Genomic DNA, 20,880 nt, shown 5'->3' with positions numbered 1-20,880 from the left:
ACAAGTATTGACCAAGCAGTGATGAAATAGAGAGGACATCTTAAATGTTGTCTTCAGTAGGTTTTTAGATCTGAAAGATGCTACAGAGAATATTTCTGGCTTCAGGTACATGGAAAGTGAGTAAAGTAAGTGTCAATATCTACATTGTGCTGCCACAACACTAGCGCCAGGACTTCTGCTCTGCGCACAATTACTTATCAGAGCCATTGTCTGCGGGTCAGAATCCTTAGGTCCTTGTGCACTTCTGATGGAGGCAGACCATGCGGCTGCTTAGGGTCAGTGAACTGGGAGAGACCCCCACAGCCTCCACTACCCCTGTGGATAGCTGATGCTGCAGACGGCACAGCGTCCGATCAGCCGATTCTTCCTTAGTTTGTGTTTTTTTTATACGAATACATATTTTACAAATAGAAATGTCACAGCCTGGCGATTATATTTGATTGGTGCTCTTTCCCTGATCAAACTCTTTCCTGGACAATCTTTTGCCAATAACATTTATTTGCTTGGTTTCATGTTGGAGCAGGCGTGCGTCATGTTCTGATTTATTTTAGTTACAGTAATTTTTTTTTTTTTTTTAGGTAGTGAGGGCAAGTGGGATCTTTGCTATGGGACCCCTTAATTTCTATTTACAACCCCATCTGTTGGACTTTTATATATTATAAATGTCAGAAATTTTATATTTTTTTAAAACTATCATAAATAAGAAACATAACTGGTTTTCTACATTAATGATGCAAGTATGCTATGCTCGGTCTTCGTGTGATCAGCAGCATGTTCATGGGGGCTGATAATCGGGAACAAGATTAGTATGTGCACACAACCTGTTTTTAGGTGGTCAGAAACGTCCATTTTTAAGTTGAAGACAGCCCTGGAAACTTTTCTTTTCCTTTTTTAAGTGTTTTCCAAAGTTGTTTTTTTTACAGTTGTGCTCAAAAGTTTACATACCCCAGCAGAATATTTGTTTTCTTGGTTTTTTTCAGTCAAAGAATATGAATGATAAAACCAAAACTTTTTCTCCACTTATGGTTATTGGTTGGGTGCAGTAATTTATTGTCAAACTACTGTGTTTTCTCTTTTTAAATCATAATGACAACCCAAAACATCCAAATGACCCTGATCAAAAGTTCACATACCCTGGCGATTTTGGCCTGAAAACATGCATAGAAGTTGACACAAATGGGTTTGAATGGCTACTAAAGGTAACATCCTCACCTGTGACTTGTTTGCTTGTAATCAGTGTGTTTGCATAAAAGCTAAGTGAGTTTCTGGGATCTAGACAGACTCTTGCATCTTTCATCCAGCCACTGACATTTCTGGATTGTGAGACATGGTGAAAGCAAAAGAATTGTCAACAGATCTATGGAAAAAGGTAGTTGAACTGTATAAAACAGGAAAGGGATGTCAAAAGATATCCAAGGAATTGATAATGCCAGTCAGCAGCGTTCAAACTGTGTACTTGTCACGCTCAGGTACATTGCCGCCCACGATAGGACCGATTTGCATGGACGTCTGCATGAGACCTTGGATTGAACTCACTTTAAACCCACCTGATAAATACAAATGCATTTTGTGGGATAGATTGGTGCATAAAGTTAGAGACTTTCTTCTACTAAACCCAATTAATAAATCAGGTGCAAAAACTGTAACATGCCAATAATAAATTTTGCACATTTTTACACTCACCGAATCTGCACCCACTATTTTAGGCTCACACACAGGGCCGGTTTTAGGCAAAGTGGGGCCCAAATGCTCACATATTGCACATCACACAGCAGCATTTCGGTTGTATTTACATGCACTGAGATGAGGCCGCTAAATGAGTGTGATCGACAATATTGAAGTCATTCAACGCTTGTTTCCTGGCCTCTTTACACCGGTTGAAGAATGATGATGGGGATAGAATGATCACTAGTAGATCACTAACAGATCACCAAACAGTATCATGTTACCAGCAGCACATCTACAGTTTACACCGGCGATGTGCTGCTGAGAACAATGATTTTTGTTCCGGCATAAACAATCCAATCACTCGAATATGCAGCATTTTACTTGTTTAGTATAATATACCCCATAGTTCTCCACATATTACAATGTGCCCTATAGTCCTCCATATAGTATAATACACTCCGCAGTCCTCCATATAGTATAATACACTTCCCATAGTCTTCCATATAGTATAATACACTCCTCATAGCCCTCTATATATTAAAATACACTGCTTAGTCCTCCACATAGTATAATACACTCATAGTCCTCCATATAGCATAATACACTCCCCACAGTGCTCCATATAGTATAATGCACCGCCATAGTCATCCATGTAGTGCAATTAATTTCCCATAGTATAATGCACCCCATAGTTTTTCATATAGTTTAGTGTATTCCCCTTAGTCTTTGATACAGTATAATGCAGTCCACATATAGTATAATGCAGCCACCACCCCACAGAGTATAATACAGCCACCCCACAGAGTATAATGTAACCCCCATAGAATATAATGCAGCCCCCTCATATAGTATAATGTAACCCCCTCATAGAGTATGATGCAATCACCCCTCATAGAATATAAATATAATACAGCCCCCATAGAATATAATGTAGCCCCAAATAGAATATAATACAGCCCACCTCCCCATAGAATATAATGTAGCCCCATCAAAGAGTATGATTCAATCATCCCTCATAAAATCTAATACAGCCCGCATAGTATATAGCAGAGCCCGCATAGTATATAGCAGAGCCCGCATAGTATAAAGCAGAGTCCGCATAGTATAAAGCAGAGTCCGCATAGTATATAGCACAGCCCATGTAGTATATAACACAGCCCACGTAGTATATAGCACAGCCCAGGTAATACATAATACAGCCACATAGTATATAACACAGCCACATACAGTGGTATATAACACAGCCACATAGTATATATCACAGCCCACGTAGTATATAACGTAGTATATAACACAGCCCATGTAGTATATAGCACAGCCACAATGTATATAACACAGCCCACGTAGTATATAGCACAGCTACATTGTATATAGCACAGCCACGTAGAATATAACAGCCACATTGTATATAACACAGCCCACGTAGTATATAACACAGCCACATAGTATATAACACAGCCCACGTAGTATATAGCACAGCTACATTGTATATAGCACAGCCACGTAGAATATAACAGCCACATTGTATATAACACAGCCCACGTAGTATATAGCACAGCTACATTGTATATAGCACAGCCACGTAGAATATAACAGCCACATTGTATATAACACAGCCCACGTAGTATATAACACAGCCACATAGTATATAACACAGCCCACGTAGTATATAGCACAGCCACATTGTATATAGCACTGCCATGTAGTATATAACAGCCACATAGTATATAGCACAGCCCACATAGTATATAACACAGCCCATGTAGTATACAGCACAGCCGCGTAGTATAACACAGCCCGCGTAGTATATAGCACAGCCACGTAGTATATAACACAGCCCACATAGTATATAGCACAGCCACGTAGCATATAACACAGCCCATGTAGTATATAACACAGCCCACATCTCTCTCTCCCCCCCCCCCGAGAATGTCCCCACATTCCAGTGAAAAAAAAAACAAAAAAACACACTCCTCACCTCTCCTCGTGCCTGCTTCTGTCTCAGCAGCTGCACTGCCGGCTGGCACACAGTGAGTGCACACGCACCCACAGTGTGTCAGAGGCAAAGCGGGGAATGATGAGAGAGGGAGCATTAGCATTATCTCCTCCATCATTGCTTTGAACTGTACTGGCAGATGCCGTATAGTTCAATGCGGCGGGGGAGTCAGCGCTGACGGCAGGCGGGCCCTCCTGCCTCACAGGGGCCTGCATGATGTGCCGCTAGCTGGGGCCCATGGGTGAGCAGGGGCCCAAGGCAGCTGCCTGATCTGCCTGCCCCATGCTCACACATCTACTCTTCTTAACATAAATCAATAAGGAAATTTGGGTATAATGATTTGTATATAAAAAGCATCCAATACCTAATGTAAAAGCAAATCTGGGCCTGTGACTAACCCACGGCTAGGCCATGAATCAGTGCAGTCAGACGTTCCGGGTGCAATACCAAAAGATCACATAGTAAACCAAGGGAAAATATGAAGTCGTAAGTCAGGCCACATGACAGGCTCAGAATATCAGAGAAATAGTGGATAAGCAAAGGGGTAATAACAAACGGGTAGTCTGAATACAGTCAAAAGGTCAGCAGCAGAATATCAGATGCAAAGGGGCAATAACAAACGGGTAGTCTGAACACTGTCCAAAGGTCAGCAATGGAATATCAGATGCAAAGGGGCAAATAACAAACTGGTAGTCTGAACATGGTCCAAAGGTCAGCAGCAGAAGAAGATCAGAACTTACAGTACAGGGTACAGGCGAACACACCAGAGAGGACTAGCTTAGAACAAGCTTGACTAGCAACGATCTGGGCCAGACAGTCCACCTAAATAACAGGGGAATTACGAAGAACATGGAGCACCTGTGTAAATCTCTGCCCCTTCCAGTCACACTGACAGCATGGTTGACCTATCAAAGCACCAACAGCCCAGCATGCCCCAGCACAGGATAGGATAGCAGAGCTGTCCATCACAGAGTCCCAGACATGGTGAGCAGAGGAATCGTGATAGGGCCAATGTGCAATACTGAGTAGTAGACCTGAGCAGGGCTCCATACTAGCAAAATTTTCAGCCTCCTTGAGATTCTGCCCAGGCTCCATCCCAGCTCTGCCTCCACCCCTCAAAACTTCTACAGTCCCACCGCCCACTCTTGGGAAAAATCCTCTTCTGCACCACATCACCACCAATCACTCCTTAACGGTTACCTTCAAGATTTTTTAAGCCGCCACCACGACAAGGAAGACTCTTTTGGCAGCACCCTACACTACTCTAACCTATTAAACATTTCTTAAAATATCCAATGTTCTTTTTAGGTATTATTTTATTTATTTTTCTTTAAGGGAATGAGTCCCATACATTTTTTAAAGTGACCAATAATACCACATACAAGGGGCAAATACCATCACACCATGACAAGGCTATATATTACCACCACATAGTGACCAAATACTACCACATACAAGGGAGAAATACCTCCACACTATGACCAGACCACATATCACCACCACATAGTGACCGAATAATACCATGTACAAGGAACAAATACCATCACATAGTGACCAAACCACATGTTACCACCACATAGTGACCGAATAATACCACATACAATGGACGAATACCACCATAACATGACTAGACCATATATTACCGCTACATAGTGACTGAATAATACCACATACAAGGAACAAGTACCACCACACCATGACCAGACCACATGTTACTACCACATAGTGACCAAATAATACCACATACAAGCGACAAATACCATCATAACATGACCAGACCATATTACCACCACATAGTGACCAAATGCTACAATACTGATCAGTAGTAAAAAAAACACATTACTAAGTGCTATTATATGCAGGAGCTCTGTATATACTGTCAGTGTACAGGTAATACAGTGATCACCAGTGACATTATACACAGGAGCTATGTACATAGTGTCATTGTACAGATAATACAGTGATCACCAGAGGCATTATTCACAAGAGCTCTGTATATAGTGTCAGTGTACAGATAATACAGTGATCACCAGATACATTATACACAGAAGCTCTGTATATTATGTCAGTGTACACATAATACAGTGATCACCAGCGACATAAACAGGAGCTCTGTATATAGTGTCAGTGTACAGGTAATACAGTGATCACCGGAGACATTATACACAGGAGCTCTGTATACAGTGTTTGTGTACAGCTAATACAGTGATCACCAGAGACATTATACAGATAACACACTGACTTACCAGTGATGCCTCTCCTCTTGTTGAAGTCCTTCATCTTTCTTTTCTTCTTCATCCACAGCAGACTGCGATCACTTCTTCCAGCCAGGACTCGTCTCTACATACAGTTATCTAGAGCACAACATCATACAGGGAGCAGGGAAAGGGATTAGTGGTGCCTCACCAGAATCCAAATGATCACAGGTGCCAGGAACAAGTGGCTGGATGCCACTAAGTAGCAATAGCAAAAGAGTAAAAAAGTTCCAGCACCAGGCATCTCTTCATAAAATCTTCAGTATTTTATTCCCATGTCAAGAAAAAAAACATCGTGTTTATATGCCTATGACTAAGAACTTTGTTCGAAACGCGTCAGCGTTTAGGGGCTGCGTCCCGCGCATGATGTTTTCTTTCTTGACATGAGAATAAAATACTAAAGATTTTATGAAGAGATGCCTGGTGCAGGAACTTTTTTCCTTATTTGCTTATCTAGAGCAGGGGTCCCCAACTCCAGTCCTCAAGGTCCACCAACAGGTCATGTTTTCAGGATTTCCTTTGCATTGCACAGGTGATGCAATTATTACCTGGGCAAGGAAATCCTGAAAACATGACATGTTGGTGGGCCTTGAGGACTGGAGTTGGGGACCCCTGATCTAGAGCACCACTTCTAGAGCACATTCCCCACTTTTTCCCTTTCTTCTACACTACACAGTATCCACAATTAATACATAATTAGCTATTATGCAACCCACCATTCCAAATATAAATTATAATCCACCACTGTGCCCCCACTAACTATATATAGCCACTTTCCCCACCTAATAAATATATAAATTAAGTAGCCCCTGTACTCTTTCCCTCAATTCAATTCCAGTCACTACATCCTCAACGGCCCCCACTCTGTACCGCTCCCCCAATTCATTATAGTTATATGCCCCTTCTGCCCCAATTCATTGTTATGGTCTTCTCTCTCCAACCCTCGCCCTCTTTTCATTATCAACTTCTCTCCCCCACATTCAATACATCATTTACTCCCCCCACCCTCAATTTATCATTCTTTGCTGCCTCACCCCCATCTTCGATTCATCATTTGCAGTCCCTAACCCTCATTTCATCATTTGTAGTCCCCTCCATCACTTCATGATTTTCAGTCCCATCCATCTCTTCATCATTTGCAGTCAGCCTCCACCTCCCCCATCATCCGCTTAATTCATTTTATAAAGAAAAGAAAAAAAAGTTTTTCATACTTACCTCACTGATGATCCCCTGCAGGCGCAGCTCCTCTTCTGGTGTCCTCGTACAGGATGGCGTATCATCGCGGACGCGCCGTTACCTGACAGGACGTCCAGAGGGTGGAGGGAGCGGGAGCTGCGCAGCCGTTCAGGTTAGACGGCCATGGAACTCCAAGAAAGGTCCCACCGCCGAGGTGTGCGCCGCTCACATATCTTCATTGCACAATGGGGCCCAGTGAGCAGAAGCATAAGAGGTGGGGCATAGGCCAACCTCTATATTGCTGCTCACAGGGCTCCATACAGCAGTAAGGGCAGTAATGCCCTGATGTCGGCTGTTGTGAATTCTGTGGTCGAGCTCCCTCCTGTGGTCACAAGTGGTACTTTGGCTGATTCTGTCTATGGGCTTCCGTTGGTGGATGTGAGTGGTACTGCGGCTTCTGAGTTTCCTTCCTCAGGTGATGAGGTTAAGTCGTTAGGTGCTGCTCTATTTAACTCCACCTAGTGCTTTGATCCTGGCCTCCAGTCAATGTTCTAGTATTGGTCTTGCTTCCTCCTGGATCGTTCCTGTGGTCTGTCTGCTCAGCATAAGCTAAGTTCTGCTTGTGTTACTTTTGTTTGCTATATTTTCTGTCCAGCTTGCTTTATTGGTTTTTCTTGCTTGCTGGAAGCTCTGAGATGCAGAGGGAGCACCTCCATACCGTTAGTCGGTGCGGAGGGTCTTTTTGCCCCTCTGCGTGGTTGTTTGTAGGTTTTTGTGTTGACCGCAAAGCTATCTTTCCTATCCTCGGTCTATTCAGTAAGTCGGGCCTCACTTTGCTAAATCTATTTCATCTCTGTGTTTGTATTTTCTTCTTACTCACAGTCATTACATGTGGGGGGCTGCCTTTTCCTTTGGGGAATTTCTCTGAGGCAAGGTAGGCTTATTTTTCTATCTTCAGGCCTAGCTAGTTTCTCAGGCTGTGCCGAGTTGTATAGGGAGCGTTAGGCGCAATCCACGGCTACCTCTAGTGTGGTGTGATAGGATTAGGGATTGCGGTCAGCAGAGTTTCCACGTCTCAGAGCTCGTCCTATGTTTTTTGGTTATTGTCAGGTCACTTTGTGTGCTCTGAACTTCAAGTTCCATTGTGGTTCTGAATTACCTATTCATAACAGTCGGCCCTGGGCCTGAGCATGACACAGGGATTCAGAGAACTGTAACTAGAGACTCCCTCAGTCGTGCTCCATTCCTGACATCCTGCACAAGGCACAGCACAGTGTATCGGCTAGTGTGTTTCTTTAAGTAACTGGATCATACAAAGCCATAAAAAACAATTTGGCTCAATGATTGCATAGTCTGTTTATACAAGTGTTGTGGTTATGTGGTGTCATGGAGGTTGTGCCGCTCAAGCAGTCACATGGGAGGCCTGTAACACTACAGTACAGCGATTGTGTCTGCACAGCGCACCTGCAGCATGGTTTCTAATGACCGCAGCACTGTGCTATTTACACAAAGCCATATAGGAATGGGAGGAAGGGTCAGATAGGCTTTCTTTGCTTTGATGCTTGAATACCAAGTGGTCCACATATTTTTCTCATTGACATATTCTCTGCATCAAACAAGCTGCACACCCATAGTTAGATGCAGCTCTGATCTCTTCTGGTGAATGGCAGGACATAAAATGTGCCCCGTCTTGTTGTCACTTCCCGTCTCCCACACTGCCATGAAAAGGATTGGAATTCAGATGACCCATGAGGCGTTCCTGGGCTTTCATCCAGTGTTGTCCAGAGAACGGTCCCATTATCCATACCCATAACCTAGATGACAATTATGTCAGTTCTTGGTCATCTGTTTATTGTTCAGGAAGTTTAGACTGAGATTGAGGACACTAAATTCCATGATGTCTCTATGTTGGTTTCATCAAGTGATATATGTATTCTCTTCAAGAACAACTGTTTATATTTTATGGCTAGACGGATATTTTAATTGTTTCAGGAGCATACACTGAGTATACATATGGTTTAGGGTAGACATCTAGTTTCAACACTTCTTCAGCAAAGAGCCTTCAACAAAGTTCTTTTGTTGAACATGACATCCATGCTAAGATCTGCTTTCAAGAACTATGCAATGTGCAATGAGGTGAATTGCATTTTCTGATCTAGTTTTATAAGTGATCCAGAAATCTCAAATAAGTGGTCTTGTTCTAAGCCTGCCATACCCCTAATATAAAAGGTGGCTAAAGTCAGATGTCCAGCATTTTAAAATTTTGCATGAACTATCGTTCATTGTAGTCAATGACAGTCTACTGTCTACCCAACCCTTGTCAGCTGAAACTAGACACAATCAGATGATCATAGCCATTCATTTACCACTTTGTGCAAGCACAACTTTTAAGATGTCCCTGATTTTCCAGCTTAGTCATAATTGTTGGACTCTTCACAAGAACATGTGGCTGCATTCTGGCTTTAGAGGACTCACACAAACATTTAAGAGAATCTGTAATCAAAGCAATATGGCGGCTCACAAGTTACACTGCTTGTCAAGGGTTTGTCAGTTGATTTTGATATTGTGTATTGGGGCATCTGGACTATTCCTTGCGGCAGAAGAGTCGTGAATGTTGTATGTTGGATACATCATTTCTGAGATGTGTGAGGCAGAAGCTTATTCTAATCTCTGCTAAACCAGGCATTCATGTGTAAGGGGGAATAGTTTTGACTGACAACTATCAAAGATTGATGGCCCTGTGAAGGGGTTTTCCAGTTTTGTTTAAATAAACAAATAAAATGGACTTTACTCACCCTCCCCAGGTCTGGTGCTGAATCTTTGGCACTTCTCCCAGTGTCTGTTATTGTCTGCAGCGCTGATGTCCCATCGACAGTGCTGCAGCCTATCCGTGGGTTTAATGGCTTTGAACTTGGGCAGAGCTGCTCAGTAATTGGCTGCAGCGCCTGTCGACATGATGCCAGCGCTGCAGCCAATATCAGATGGGAGCAGTGGTGGAGACTCAGCGCTTATTCCAGGGAGGATGAGTAAAGCGCAGTTTGTTTACTTTTTTAAAAAACAAAGTGCAGCTGAGGGACAGGGGTTTTCCAAAACTCATTAAGCGCCGTGCTTCTGTAAGATTTACTAAACGGGTGCAAAGATACACACCTGGTGGTCTCCGGCCTTCTGACCATCAAACTCATTCTGGAATGACGGTACTAACACAAGCTAATAGAGAGTGGTGGGTACAAGTTTATTCACAGATTCTCTGATTTGGGTTGGAGATAATTTTGGAATAAAACATGCAAATTATGTACGGTAATCCAAGTGGAGTCATCTGGAGATTCCTTCTGCCCTGTAGACGACTGACACATACCCATGCCAGAAGAACAGACACATGGCTTGCACATTGCAAGACTGGAACAAATCAAAGTTTAAAGAGAAAAAAACTCAAAGGAAAAAATGAATTGCTGCTGCTTTTAAATTAGCAGTCTATGAGACTAATGGACCATAACCAGCGTCTGTGGTGTCCAGAACCTGTGATTTAAAATAAAGAGAAACTGGGGATGCTTTCAGCAAATCGACACACGGCAGGGTTTTAGGTAAAATTGCAGATTTCTGTAGAAACTCTGAGATAAGTGGTGCTGTTATTATTATTATTATTATTATTATTATTATTATTATACTGTTCTGTTAGCATCGTTTTACAGGAACGACTTTTAGTACTCATGTTTTGGCATGTTTTGTGGCCATAAGCAATATCCCAGACTTTGTGTTTTAGTCTGTAAGTAAATCTGTTTATGATCGTTGTCCCAATGAACCTAAAAACTTAGGATGGAAGAATGGAGTTAATTAAATAACATAATTCTATGTGATTGTTCGGCCAAAATGTTTGTAAATATATATACTAAATATACTCTAATTGTGTCTAGTAAAGACTTAGTAAGTCTGAAAGCACCACATTTCCTAATGGCGAATGACAATCTTTAGGTGCATTATAGTCTACAGTCAGTTAACATGTACGTGAAAGATGCCCAAATATTTAACTCAGCGTGTCACGCTTTCATTATCTTCGGACTGTCTGGAAGTTTCATTGTACAGGCAGCAATAGTATAATAGGCCAAATGTTCGATTACCCTGCACTGACCTCAGCTTTATTTGCATTTTTTACAATGTAAGACCCTAATGTAAGGGGAACACACACAGTGAATCACAGTGGCCGCACAATGCTTTGGCTAAAGGTTTGGCCGGCAACAATCTTTTCCTATGTTTACCCTGTAGAGCAATTCTGTCTTCTCCATCAGAGAGCCGCTGCCAGACTTCCCTGATGGCGGCCTATCTCCTGAAATAGAAAGGAGCGGTAGTTCAAAATTGGCCATGCTGGATTCTTATCTCCCCAGACATCATGTCGTGGAGACTTGGGAGACCCACACACACATTAAATTGTTGGCCAGATCTATTGATGTGGACAAGGTTGTCTGACATTAGTCTCATGTGTAAGGGGGTCTTAAGAGACTGAGGTATAACAATGATCATAGACCCCAATGCAAAAACTGCAATAGGGCTCCTAATTTTTTAACACTGAAGTTTTCGAGACCTGTGAGTGTATTTCACAAAGGTCCAGGAGGAGCAGTCAGTCTAGAAATTCATTCGGGGGGTGAATCTGTTTCACGTCAGGATGTGCTTGTTTATTCCGCTGAGCTCTGACATGTATATACTGTATATTTTTACCAGGCCACTGGGCATAAATAATGAAAGGAACGTATCGTTCTAACAAATGCTGCTTTGTTACACGCTTGACATTTTGCCATCTCTGATTCAGTTTTCCTGCAGGAGTGGTGGAAAGGCCGCATTCTAGTCATTTTTCTGTCAAGAGGAAAGAATTAGTTTTTTGGATGAACTAAATTAACAGAAGATAACTAAACCTAAAGAGTTTAGGAATGAGTATAGGAAAGAGGGTTTTTTTAACGTTATCAATTTGGTATACCAAAAGGTGGTAATACTAATAGTAGATATAATGACAGGATTTAGAACAGGGGTGAACAACATTTTTTAGACAAGGGGCCACTTTGTCATAGTGAACCAATCCCAAGGGCTGCACTATCCACCGTCAATACATTAATACATCACCACAACCAAGTTTTGATTATTTAAAGGGGTTGTCCAATACTAGGATAACCCCTTCTCAACCCTCATGTTTGACCCGTTAAAATGAAAGCATATACTCACCTCTGGTGCCTTTCCAGCTGTATCGGCACTCACGTTCCTGGGGCACCCATGACGTTACTATGTCGCATGAGCCCAATCATCACTAGTAAAATAAGTGAAAGCAGTCAGAGGGGAGCGCAGAGGAATTGACCCAGGGAAGGGGAGATGAAAGGGAGTTGTCGAGCACCACCGCAGCTCCAGCTGAATACCTCCAAAGGAGGATAAGAATGTGTGTCAAACAGAAATCAGTCCCAGGAGCGCTGAAGGAAACTCAGACAACATATGTCGTTTGCCACACTGCGTTTCAACGGTAAACACCGTCTGAAACTCCCACCTGAAGAAGACGGTGTTTACCGTTGAAACGCGTTGTGACAAACGACATATGTTGTCTGAGTTTCCTTCAGCGCTCCTTGGACTGATTTCTGTTTGACACACAATCATCACTAGTGTCACTGTCCCTGTCCATCACTGTCCTCGAAGCTGAGCAGAAACTCGCCAAATCCTCCTCATAATCTCTAAACTGTAAGCCTTGATGATTTTTCAGTTTTTAACAAAGCCATGAAACACATTATAGATTGCTACGTGTACAAAATCAGAACCACTGTCATTTCATGAATGCAATGCCAGAACCACCATGAATATATGAAAGCAACACTAGATCAACTGTTAGTACATGAATGCAACGCCAGAACTGCCATCAATACATGAATACAGCACCAGAACCACCGTCAATACATAAATACAGTGCCAGAACCATCATCTGTACATGAATACAGCACCAGAACCACCATCAGTACACGAATACAGCACCAAGCTTAGTACAGCGATCATTCTAATGTCAGGTCAGCTAAACATACACTTGTTTCACATGAGCCTGCAACTCCAGCATGCCAATAATAATGGTAAGGAGATACTGGGAGTTGTTGTTACCAGCCATTATCAGATTGTGGACGATACAAGAACTACACTAGTGAAGAGACACAGTCAATATCACAAATAATCATCTAAATCCATGTACCTTATGGGTGATAGTATTAGAAAACACACCGTGTAACAGTGTCAGTCACAGTGCTCCATGTAGTAGTGCCAGTCATAGTGCTCCATGTAATAATGCTGTTCACACTGCATCTTGAAATAGGGCCGGTCACAGTGCTCTGTGCAGTTGTACCGATCACAGTGCACCATGTAATATTGTTGGTCACAGTGCTCCGCATAGTAGTGCCGGTCACTGTGCTCCACGTAGTAGTGCCAGTCACAGTGCTCCATGTAGTAGTGCAGTGCCGGTCATATTTCGCCATGTAATAGTGACGTTCACAGTGCGTCTTGTAATAGCACTGGTCACAGAGATTAGCATAGTAGTGCCGATCGCAGTGCTCCGTGTAGTAGTGCCAGTTACAGTGCACTGTATAGTAGTGCTGGTCACAGAGCTCCGTGTAGTAGTGCCAGTCACAGTGCTTTGTGTAGTAGTGCCAGTCACAGTGCTTCGTGTCGTAGTTCTGGCCACAGTGCCCATGTAGTGTGGGTCACAGTGCTCCCTGTAGTAGTGAGGGTCACAGTGCTCTGTGTAGTAGTGGCAGTCACAGTGCTCTGTGTAGTAGTTCTGGTCACAGTGCCCCATGTAGTAGTGTGGGTCATAGTGCTCTGTGTAGTACAGCTGGTCACAGTGTCCTGTGTAGTACAGCTGGTCACAGTGCTTTGTGTAGTAGTGCAGGTCACAGTGCTCTGTGTAGTAGTGCCGGTCACAGTGTCCTGTGTAGTACAGCTGGTCACAGTGCTCTGTGTAGTACAGCTGGTCACAGTGTCCCATGTAGTAGTGTGGGTGATAGTGCTCTGTGTAGTACAGCTGGTCACAGTGCTCTGTGTAGTAGTGCCGGTCACAGTGCTCTGTGTAGTACAGCTGGTCACAGTGCTCCATGTAGTAGTGCCGGTCACAGTGCTCCATGTAGTAGTGCCGGTCACAGTGCTCCATGTAGTAGTGCCGGTTACAGTGCTCCGTGTAGAAGTTGTCACGGCTCGTAACTTGCCTTAGCTCATGAATCTGCTTTCAGTCTGTACCCATACCCCACCCAGGGAAGAGAGGAGTAGTAGTGTGAGTCATAGTGCTCTGTGTAATACAGCTGGTCACAGTGCCCCATGTAGTAGTGTGGGTCATAGTGCTCTGTGTAGTACAGCTGGTCACAGTGTCCTGTGTAGTACAGCTGGTCACAGTGCTTTGTGTAGTAGTGCAGGTCACAGTGCTCTGTGTAGTAGTGCCGGTCACAGTGTCCTGTGTAGTACAGCTGGTCACAGTGCTCTGTGTAGTACAGCTGGTCACAGTGTCCCATGTAGTAGTGTGGGTGATAGTGCTCTGTGTAGTACAGCTGGTCACAGTGCTCTGTGTAGTAGTGCCAGTCACAGTGCTCTGTGTAGTACAGCTGGTCACAGTGTCCTGTGTAGTACAGCTGGTCACAGTGTCCTGTGTAGTACAGCTGGTCACAGTGCTCTGTGTAGTAGTGCAGGTCACAGTGCTCTGTGTAGTAGTGCAGGTCACAGTGCTCTGTGTAGTAGTGCCGGTCACAGTGCTCTGTGTAGTAGTGCCGGTCAAAGTGCTCTGTGTAGTACAGCTGGTCACAGTGTCCTGTGTAGTACAGCTGGTCACAGTGCTCTGTGTAGTAGTGCAGGTCACAGTGCTCTGTATAGTAGTGCAGGTCACAGTGCTCTGTGTAGTAGTGCCGGTCACAGTGCTCTGTGTAGTACAGCAGGTCACAGTGCTCTGTGTAGTAGTGCCGGTCACAGTGCTCCATGTAGTAGTGCCGGTCACAGTGCTCCATGTAGTAGTGCCGGTCACAGTGCTCCGTGTAGAAGTTGTCACGGCTCGTAACTTGCCTTAGCTCATGAATCTGCTTTCAGTCTGTACCCATACCCCACCCAGGGAAGAGAGGAGTAGTAGTGTGAGTCATAGTGCTCTGTGTAATACAGCTGGTCACAGTGCCCCATGTAGTAGTGTGGGTCATAGTGCTCTGTGTAGTACAGCTGGTCACAGTGTCCTGTGTAGTACAGCTGGTCACAGTGCTTTGTGTAGTAGTGCAGGTCACAGTGCTCTGTGTAGTAGTGCCGGTCACAGTGTCCTGTGTAGTACAGCTGGTCACAGTGCTCTGTGTAGTACAGCTGGTCACAGTGTCCCATGTAGTAGTGTGGGTGATAGTGCTCTGTGTAGTACAGCTGGTCACAGTGCTCTGTGTAGTAGTGCCGGTCACAGTGCTCTGTGTAGTACAGCTGGTCACAGTGTCCTGTGTAGTACAGCTGGTCACAGTGTCCTGTGTAGTACAGCTGGTCACAGTGCTCTGTGTAGTAGTGCAGGTCACAGTGCTCTGTGTAGTAGTGCAGGTCACAGTGCTCTGTGTAGTAGTGCCGGTCACAGTGCTCTGTGTAGTAGTGCCGGTCAAAGTGCTCTGTGTAGTACAGCTGGTCACAGTGTCCTGTGTAGTACAGCTGGTCACAGTGCTCTGTGTAGTAGTGCAGGTCACAGTGCTCTGTATAGTAGTGCAGGTCACAGTGCTCTGTGTAGTAGTGCCGGTCACAGTGCTCTGTGTAGTACAGCAGGTCACAGTGCTCTGTGTAGTAGTGCCGGTCACAGTGCTCCATGTAGTAGTGCCGGTCACAGTGCTCCATGTAGTAGTGCCGGTCACAGTGCTCCGTGTAGAAGTTGTCACGGCTCGTAACTTGCCTTAGCTCATGAATCTGCTTTCAGTCTGTACCCATACCCCACCCAGGGAAGAGAGGAGTAGTAGTGTGAGTCATAGTGCTCTGTGTAATACAGCTGGTCACAGTGCTCCATGTAGTAGTGCGGGACACAGTGCTCTGTGTAGTAGTACTGGTCACAGTGCTCTGTGTAGTAATTGTCACGGCTCGTACCTTGCCTCAGCTCATGAATCTGCCCTCAGTCTGTACCCATACCCCACTCAGTGAAGAGAGGAGTAGTAGTGTACCGTAATACACCACCCAGACTAACAAGGTAATACGAACAGGGGTAACGGAAAATACCAAACATACAAATATACACACATACAACAGAGGAATGCATCAGGGAGTGGAGGATGGGTTTAAACAAAAGTAGGAGAAGAAAACGAGTTATCACACACTCAAAACCAAGCAACTGTCATAGATAAATGCATCAACTGCCTTCTCCTATAATACCCACCAACAACCTCCAGCCATACAGCATAAGCTAGCTCTGACAATGTGTGTTAGTCAAGACCCAGATTATATAGGGGATGGGCGTTGCTAACAGTGCACTGCTAAGAGCCTTAAGGCTACTTTCACGCTTGCGTCGTTTGGGCTACGTCGCAATGCGTCGTTTTGGAGAAAAATCGCATCCTGCAAAGTTGCCCGCAGGATGCGTTTTTTCTCCATAGACTTACATTAGCGACACCTTGCGACGTATGGCCACACGTCGCATCCGTTGTGCAATGGATGCGTCGTGTTTTGGTGGCCGCGATGCACAAAAAAAGTTCAATGTAACTTTTTTTGTGCGTCGAGTCCGCCACTTCCGACCGCGCATGCGGGGACGAAACTCCGCCCCCTCCTCCCCGGAACTCACAATGGGCAGCGGATGCGTTGTAAAACTGCATCCGCTGCCCACGTTGTGCTACATTTAACACACTGTCCGTCGGTTTGCGACGGCCCCGTAGCGACGCAAGTGTGAAAGTAGCCTTAGCTGCAGGAGCTTTCAACAGAGCAGATTAACCTCTGCACTGCCAAAAGAAATTTACACCGTTTAATAAGGTGAAGTGCCTCTCATCAGTGCAGGAGTTGGAGAAATCAGACACTGCAGTCTTCTGCTCCTCTCTGTTGCATTAGCCCCGTGACAGTAGTGCTGGTCACAGTGCCCTTAGGCTCTTGCACTACACTGCTATGCTAATGTCAGACATTTTCATGTGAGCAGCCACAGTTGAAGGTTTTGTATGTTCTTACAGTCATCAGAGATTATCATAGAAATAACATTACAAGTCCAGCAGAGGCATTGTATGACTCACTGCTGCCACGCAGCTACATACTGCCAGCTTATGGCCAAGTTTTCTAATTTGATGTTCTCATATATAAAGGGATTGTCTTCTACCGGAAAGCCTAGGCTTAATCACTTCAGGACCCCGTAGAAAATAAAAACTATATTTGCATTCTGCAGCGGTGTCAATCCAGCAATATTGGCGCTGCTATTCCCGGTAGGTCATGTGACCGATGAGCCAGTTAGCAGCCCCTTATTGGCTGGTGGTCATGTAACAAGACTGTGTCATGTCATCCACCGGGAACAGATGTGGAGATAGTGCTGGAACAGCACTGCGTGACGTGCGTAGAGCTTAATTTCAGTAGTTCTTGTTGTGCAGTAGTGGACAACCACTACATGGAGGCTCCTGATAATTCTAGCACAGAAGGCAAGTATAATAGGGAGGAAATGGCCTGGAGAAAATATTATTTGGGGACCTGACATAGGACGTTAGTTCCACATTAGTTTATTCTCAATAAAAGTGTGGAAGTTTCATGGTCGAACAGCTTAATGTGACATTAGAATTACTTGGCACAAGGCGACGAGGAAAGATAGTAAGACGTTTAGTTGCACATTGTGGTACATAATGGGGGCACTGTTATTTGGGAGGGAGAACACTTTCAATAAGGACTGGAAGTTAATAGTATCAACCTAAATGCAACAAATGATGTCTCAGTAAGTAAAGCCGCCCAGATGTGAGTGGACTTTCCCTTACAAGGGCTCATACATGCTCACTGTGGAAGGGTTGGGGGTCTCTGAAGGGCTTGTAAATTCTCGCAGGTCCATCGCTGGGCTCACCCCAGTCTAATATCCTTTACTACTTCTGGAAAGCTCAGTTCTGCAAGCAATCACTACTCCAGTGCATGGATTGCACTTGGAAGACAAGCAAACCTATCATGTCATTGTCCTGTCCCACGACTTGGGAATCCTACAGTATGGTATTGCCATTGTGTTGTAGTTGTTATACTGTTATGCAATGAGGTTTGCTCCTATTTGAAGTTTATTCTTCCTCACTCCTTGTCTGTTTCTTCAGTCTCTCCAGCTCTGATGTCACCTGTTCACATTGGCCATAAAGCGCACAAAATCTACAAGAAACAAAAGGAGCAAAAAACCCTGCTGTAACTAAATAAGTAAAAAGCAAGTGCATTTAAATAACTTAGGGTTCTTAGTAATATTGTTTTTGATAAAAAAAAATAGCATAAAAGCCATACCACCGTCGACAAGGTGACTCTGATCGGGACAGTCCTACTTTGTCTAATATTAAAAATCTTACCATGTGTCAGAGTTGACCTCAGTATGTGAATAAGGGCAGACAAAATGAGCGGGTACCAATCTATGTACACCAGTCTGGGGAAGCTTTTAAATGTAATTACCAGCTCAGGAAAGGGAGGCCACACCACAACTTGCACAAAATGCAAAAATACAAAAAAGAAAATCCACAACCGATCAGGGTCACCTTGTATTACTAAGAACCCTGAGACCCCTGAGAACAATATTATTAAGAACCCTGAGTTATTTAAATGCACTTTTGCTTTTTACTTATTTAGTTACAGCAGGGCTTTTGCTCATTTTGTTTCTTGTAGGTTTTGAGGACCTTATTACATGTACAGTTTTATAGTATGTAAACCAATATGTGCGTGTGTGCGATTGCTAAAAACAAGATGGTCAGATTGTGAGAGACACAGTGACTGGCGTGAGTGCTGCAATCGCTTTACAAAATCACTAAATATACCTGTTCAATAAAGTTAATTTTCTACAGCAGCAGGGCTCTAAGTGCCGATGCCGGGCAGGTTCAGAATGCTAGTAACCTGAAGATTAACCCCATATCTGCAAGTTTATGGCCTTTTTCAGTTGACACGTTCCCTTTAAAGCTTATTAACACATAATGAATACATCAATGAATATTGCATATCTCTTACTGCTCAGCGTCTTCTGTCTGCTCCCTTAGGTGAGGTATGTTTTCAGGTTTCACACAGCATTCTTGTCTCTTTGCCCTGTTCCCTGGGTCCCACACTGGCTTTACTTTATCTGCTCTCTGAAAATTCCAGACATTTTTTAAAGATTTTGTGATTTACTGAACAATAATCAAAGCCTGAAAAGTGGAGGCAGTGAGACTAGACATTGCAGCCGTTACTAGCATAGAGGAAATGTAAGAAAAAAAGAAAAGAAAGGTTAAAGGTGTAAAAATGCATAGGAGTAAAGGAGATAAAGGTAGGATCATCGCACCTACACGTCTACATGAGGATGTTTGTACCATGTTAGCCAGTAGATAGAAAAATATTTAGAATTGAGAGTTCTCAGTGGTTGATACCTTTTAATGGCTAACTGAAAAGATGGTAACAAATTGCAAGCTTTCGAGACTACACAGGTCTCTTCATCAGGCATAGACTAATACAAAATGTGAAGAATCACATATTTATACACAACACAGCACTGAAATAATGCAATAGATAAGACAAATGATGTGAAGCAGAACTATCATTATGGAGAGTGATAAACAGTTGTGTTCAAAATTTTTGTCTCCCTGATCACAGCACCATGGACATGAAGTTACTTGTATTAACCCCTCTGTGACCTTAGACGTACTATCCCGTCGAGGTGCCCTGGGCTTATCTGACCCTGGACGGGATAGTACGTCATAGCCGATCGGCCGCGCTCACGGGGGGAGCGCGGCCGATCGCGGCCGGGTGTCAGCTGCTTATCGCAGCTGACATCCGGCACTATGTGCCAGGAGCGGTCACGGACCGCCCCCGGCACATTAACCCCTGGCACACCGCGATCAAAGATGATCGCGATGTGCCGGCGGTACAGGGAAGCACCGCGCAGGGAGGGGGCTCCCTGCGGGCTTCCCTGAGCCCCCCGCAGCAACGCGATGTGATCGCGTTGCTGCGAGGGTCTCCTCACCTCCCTCCCTGCTCGAGCCCCGGATCCAAGATGGCCGCGGATCCGGGTCCTGCAGGGAGGGAGGTGGCTTCACAGAGCCTGCTCAGAGCAGGCACTGTGAAGCAGCCTGCACTCATATCAGATCAGTGATCTGACAGAGTGCTGTGCAAACTGTCAGATCCCTGATCTGTGATGTCCCCCCCTGGGACAAAGTAAAAAAGTTAAAAAAAAAATTTCCAAATGTGTAAAAAAAATAAAAAAAAATATTCCAAAATAATGAAAAAAAAAAAAAATATTATTCCCATAAATACATTTCTTCATCTAAATAAAAAAAAAAAAACAATAAAAGTACACATATTTAGTATCGCCGCGTCCGTAACGGCCCGACCTATAAAACTGGCCCACTAGTTAACCCCTTCAGTAAACACCGTAAGAAAAAAAAAAAAAAAACGAGGCAAAAAACAACGCTTTATTATCATACCGCCGAACAAAAAGTGGAATAACACGCGATCAAAAGGACAGATATAAATAACCATGGTACCGCTGAAAGCGTCATATTGTCCCGCAAAAAACGAGCCGCCATACAGCATCATCAGCAAAAAAATAAAAAAGTTATAGTCCTGAGAATAAAGCGATGCAAAAATAATTATTTTTTCTGTAAAATAGTTTTTATCGTATAAAAGCACCAAACC

General features: G+C 43.9%; 1 protein-coding gene across 2 annotated transcripts in view; it reads left to right on the top strand.

The window, feature by feature from the left end:
- Positions 1-20,880, top strand: part of PHLDB1 (pleckstrin homology like domain family B member 1) — a 283,627-nt gene that overhangs the window by 1,082 nt on the left and 261,665 nt on the right. The window lies entirely within an intron of this gene.

Source organism: Ranitomeya imitator, chromosome 10 (assembly GCF_032444005.1).
Source record: "Ranitomeya imitator isolate aRanImi1 chromosome 10, aRanImi1.pri, whole genome shotgun sequence".
NCBI classification, from domain to species: domain Eukaryota; kingdom Metazoa; phylum Chordata; class Amphibia; order Anura; family Dendrobatidae; genus Ranitomeya; species Ranitomeya imitator.
This window is presented reverse-complemented; position numbering and strand designations above follow the sequence as displayed.